Source organism: Phoca vitulina, unplaced genomic scaffold, assembly GCF_004348235.1.
Source record: "Phoca vitulina isolate PV1807 unplaced genomic scaffold, GSC_HSeal_1.0 scaffold15, whole genome shotgun sequence".
NCBI lineage: Eukaryota > Metazoa > Chordata > Mammalia > Carnivora > Phocidae > Phoca > Phoca vitulina.
Genome location: NW_022589718.1, coordinates 9,382,348 through 9,387,351, shown reverse-complemented (window position 1 = coordinate 9,387,351; position 5,004 = coordinate 9,382,348). Strand labels below are relative to the sequence as shown.

Here is a 5,004-nt window from a genome sequence, read left to right as displayed (position 1 = left end):
TCCCTCTCTAGTATGGTGGCAGACACCAACTGGGAACCAAGACTAGGTGTGAGGTAAGGGTTATTTGTGATCAATTCCATTTTTTTCATGTAAGTCCTTAACACCTTCAGTCCTACATCCCAATTAAACCTTATCAAATTTCTGATGGCTGTTTGACTACCTAGCAATTATATGTATTTTTCTCAGGAAAAGATTTCTGAACTCTTATGATGAATGCATTGAATGTTTTTAAATCAAAACCTGAGCCAACAGTAGTATGAGTATATAGAGACGATTTGTTTGCTGGAGACTGAGAACCTCATAGTTCAGCTGTAGCCTAGGCTGCCTGGCACACCTAACAAAAAATTACCTGTGTAGCTTTGCACAGTGGCAGTATCATAGCCAATGAGGTTTATCCGAGGCGTGATTATTGCTAATTGAAAAAATTACCTGTGTAATGTTTTTGACTCTGTGACTGTCACAGCCAACACAAAAGACTGCTAAGACTGTGGAGCATGCAAGATTCTTTACTTCCTCTTTCCAGCTGACATGCAGTGGCAAGATGTGAGCATTGTAACTTCTACAGTCAGTTGGCTTATAATACAGAAACATGCACACAATCCTAACTGATAACTCTGGCAATTTAGGTCCCCTGTTTCCAAGCAATGAGGACCCCATATCACCAATATATGTATCTTTGTAGTTTATATTTTTGGCACATTGCTGATGAAAAGAAAAGTAGCAATTATGGCTTAAAAATAAAGAAAAGATTTGCCTTGAAGCATGTCTATGATGAAATAGGAAAGTGTATATGAAGCATGCATGGGGAAAGGGTAAAGTTGAAAGGTTAAAACAAAGGCCACTTGTCAAAAAACAATAAAGCTCATTATATTTTCTGTAGGAAATGAGCTGAATCTCCAGAATAAGAGGCAGAAAACAGTCCATTAAGTCCTTAATATAAGTCTTTAAATTGGTGTAATTGAATTCCCATTGACTACAAGAATGATATTTCTATCAGCGAGCGCAATAAGAGGAGTGAATGAGAAACGAAGGATGCTTTCCCTTTAGTGTAAATAATAGCAGATGACAGGAGAATTTATAAGCTGATCTTAATCAGCTGAATGAACCTTCTTTATGGTCAAATATGGCTCTACAAATACAATGCTGGGCTTGGTGTAGGAAAATTATTGTTTCAATTCCTTTGATAATGGGAAAAGTTATTAGTCTGGAACGTTAGCCAACTAGTTAGATTGCACTGCTTATCTGATTGGATTTTTGCAGTGGAAATCACAATGGTTGGAAGACAGGGACAGTTTGTGGAAATGGTAGAGATCTGAAAGACAAAAAAAGGAAGCAAGCAAATTAAAAAAAATTAATTAATTATAGTTATAGAAATACTAGCCCAGGAGTCAGGACACCTACATTTATTTATTCTAGAATTTGCTATTTCTGGTTGTGGGATTTAGGGCAAGTCACTCTTCTCTGAGCTTTAGTCTCCTCATCTTTAAAAATAAGATGTTGTATATATGATCTAAAATAAAGTTCACTTTAGCGCTGACATCTCAAGTTCCTTCTGGGATACCTCCATGGTATTTGGTGGATTTGTCTGTTTGCTTTGTTTTAATGTGTTTTGTTTATTTTATTGTTTTTGTGAAGAAAGGCATGCAATCCTAATGGTCAATTCAAAAAAAACTAGTTTGGAAACAAAGTTCTCTCTATGGATTGAATGAGAATTAGAGTAACACATGACACCGAATAAACACTTATCCCAAAGGATGGGTCCACTATTACTTGATTGTTGAAAGCCACATTGCATTCAGAGCCTTAGTTAAATATCATATGTTTTGTTTTAGGTTGTAGAATTAGAATAGGCTCAAACTCTAAAAGGAATCAGTTTATAGTACTGAAAGGGAGGAGGAGGGAGGGGAGGAAAAGGAGAAGGAGAAGGAGGGGAAGGAGGAGAAGGAAGAGGAGGAGAAAGGACAAGCAGGAGAAAGGAGGAGGGAGGAGAAGAAGGAAGTGAAAGGGGGGAAAGAAGTAGGCCATCTTTTTTGCAAAACTCTTCTAGGAACCATCTGTATACATAGAGTACCTCTCCTATTTTGCAATGAAGAGGCTCTTCCTTGGCAGAGACACTATTATCTCTTATTAGAACTTGAGCAGTATCTTTTTAACTGTTCTCCTCCTCACTATGCTACTTAACTCTCTCATCCCCTCATCCATTCTCCATGAAGAAGTGAAAAGTAATGTTCCTAAAATGAAAGACTGATCTAGTTGTTTTCCTGCTTAAAACCCTTAGTGGACATTCTACTGAACTTGGAATAAAATCCCAAGGCTTCACCATGTCGACCAAGGCCCTGCATGATCCAAGTCCTGTGTGTTTCTCTGGTGTCATTCTGTGGGAAGTTCCAGTCACTGGGGCCTTTAGGTTCTTCAGACACAACCAGACTATGCCCTAGACAGTGTCTTCACACACACTGTTCCCTTGCCTGCACTGTTGCTGCTTATCTCCCCATCCTTCGCCTGGATCATTCCTTTGGTCTCTGCTTGAATATTACTTTCTCCCAAACCTTCTCTTGAACTTTTCTCTCTGTCCTGGATCCAATACTGCAAACAATTTAATTATCCTATACATGCTGATTACACTTCATAATAATTTTCTCACTTTGTAATTATATATTTGTGTCATTACTTGTTTAATTCTTATCTCTTCCACTAGCAAATAAAATTTGCATCTATTTTGTTCAGCTGTATGTCCCTTTAACTTAGATCAATGCCTAGCACACTGTAGGCACTCAAAGGATTTGTCCAACAAGTGAATAAGACCTATTCTCAAGTTACAGAGAAAGTGAAATATGAATCTGCCCAGGTTGCTTTACTGGGACCAGAACCTCTGATTATGAAAAATCTGAAGAATAGGGGAACAGAAAATGGCAGATGTGACAGAAAACCTTTGGGTAATAGCAGGGCTGGAGAGAGATCCCATTAGGGTTTGACTTGTGAAATTAACAGAATACAGAGGGTTTTCCCTGATCATGTGCTTGTAGTAGTAAACATGACGCAGTAGATGTGTTTCTGGGATAGAGAAAAAAGCAGGTCCTCTTAACCCACAATATCAAACAAAATAGAAACACTGAACATGGGGAGGACAAGGCCAAGGGAAAACCATGCTAACCTAAGGGAGTGTAACTAAATTAAAGCAAGAACATGCAGGAGACAGCAATATGTAGAGAAGAATAAGTGGAAATAGCACATCAGGCCCTAAATCATTGGGGTGCATATGACATAAGAGCTGGGGTCTTCAAAGGGAGGAAATTCTTTGAAGGAATTCCTTGAAAAGACAACAGAGTCTAGTGAAAAGGCACTAGATTCAGAGTTGGGACAGCTGCCACAGTTCCGGATTTGGCATGTGGCTTTGGTAGATTCTGGCATCTCCTATTCACAGACACAATGAGGGCACAGAAAGGAGTCAAAGATTTAGATTGCATTTCTGGTGATACAGCTCTAATATTCCAGAGAAAAATCAAGCAAGTCAAATCCTATTTCAAGACAAAAGCCAGGGTGTTTTGGATAAACATGAAAATCTCAGCCAGTAAACCTCAGGGTGAAACACCCAGCTTCAGACCCACTTTCTCACCTTAATGACACTCTCTGCTTATTGACATATCACAGCCCTGCTCTGACAAATCAAATGTGGAAAGCCTGATGGAAAGTTTGTGGTACTAATAAAAATCTGTGTGTTCAAATACATTTCTAGCTTTCTAGAGGGCCATATTATTTTTATTATTGCTGTTAAGAATTTCTATGAAGTCCAACTTAGCACCTGGCTGAGGATGGCTTTTAGTGCCCATCACAGAGATTGTAAGATGCTGCCTTAGGTGGTTACCCATATTTTACATTTTACTAGGGTGCTTTGCTTTACCAAAATTAATACTGCTATTTTCAAGTGAATGGAGCTTGTGCCGGAGGGGCAGGATGATTGGACCTTTACAGCTACTCCGTGCTGATTAGAAGATCACACCTCTTGAATCTTTATCCTCCTCTCTGTCCACATAGCGAAGCTCAGAACTCACACATCTCTCACTCAGACTATTTTAACAGCATTCTAGCTGTTTTTCCTGCCTCCAATCTGTCTCACCCCAAATCCAGCATGCTCTTTGCCACCAGAGTGAATTTTCTAAAATGATCAGGTTGTATCACTCTCCTGCTGAAAAATTCTCAAGGATGAGACTCAGATTCTACTGCCTGACATGGACATGCCTTCACGATCAGGGGCCAGTCTCCTTTCCAGTCACTTCAATGACAAACCAGGTTATTCTTTTCTCCTACATGTGCCATTCCATATCTTTTCACCTTTGTTCATGCTTTTTCTTTGTCCTGTCAGCTGTTTCTGTCTTGTAAACACTGACTGATCTTTCAAACTCCAACTCAGCTATACCTTCCCCTCTGTAACCTTCTCTGATAATATGCTTCCCGTTGCCCACACCAACAATGAACATTGATCATTGTCCCACCAAAATGTTAGTTGTTTCTTTCTGTGCTCATTGCCTCAACCGAAATGTTAGTTGTTTCTTTATGTGCTCTTCAAACACTTCATGTATACTTCTCTGGTCTCTTTGAGCACATTGCATGACTTACTGTAATAGAAGGTGTTTCCAGAAGCTCGGGTGTCCTGTATAGCATCTGAGATGTACCTGGCATAGAACACATGGTGATTGGATTCTTCTGAACCCAAATGAATTAAATTGAACTGAATAATAACAGGTAGTCATGACCATTGAGCATAAAAGATTGGGAAGCTTTTTAAAGCAGAGAATGATGGCAATGTGCCCTTGTGAGTTCACAGGGGAATGGAGCTTCACTCATTCTTGCCTCTAGGGCAAATATTCTGTTCTCTGCAGCCAACTTGGCTGTCCAGAGAGACATAGCTGCTCCCTCTTCAAAGTGGAAATGATCCAGATCTACCAAAAGAAGGTGGATAAATAAGACAAGGGAAGCATCCATGGGTTGAGCAAGATATTTTCT

The 5,004-nt window shown here is 39.4% G+C and overlaps 1 pseudogene; it reads left to right on the top strand.

Moving 5' to 3' along the window:
• Positions 1 to 355: 355 nt before the first annotated feature.
• Positions 356 to 471, top strand: LOC116638061 (annotated as a pseudogene).
• The last annotated feature ends 4,533 nt before the right edge of the window (positions 472 to 5,004 follow it).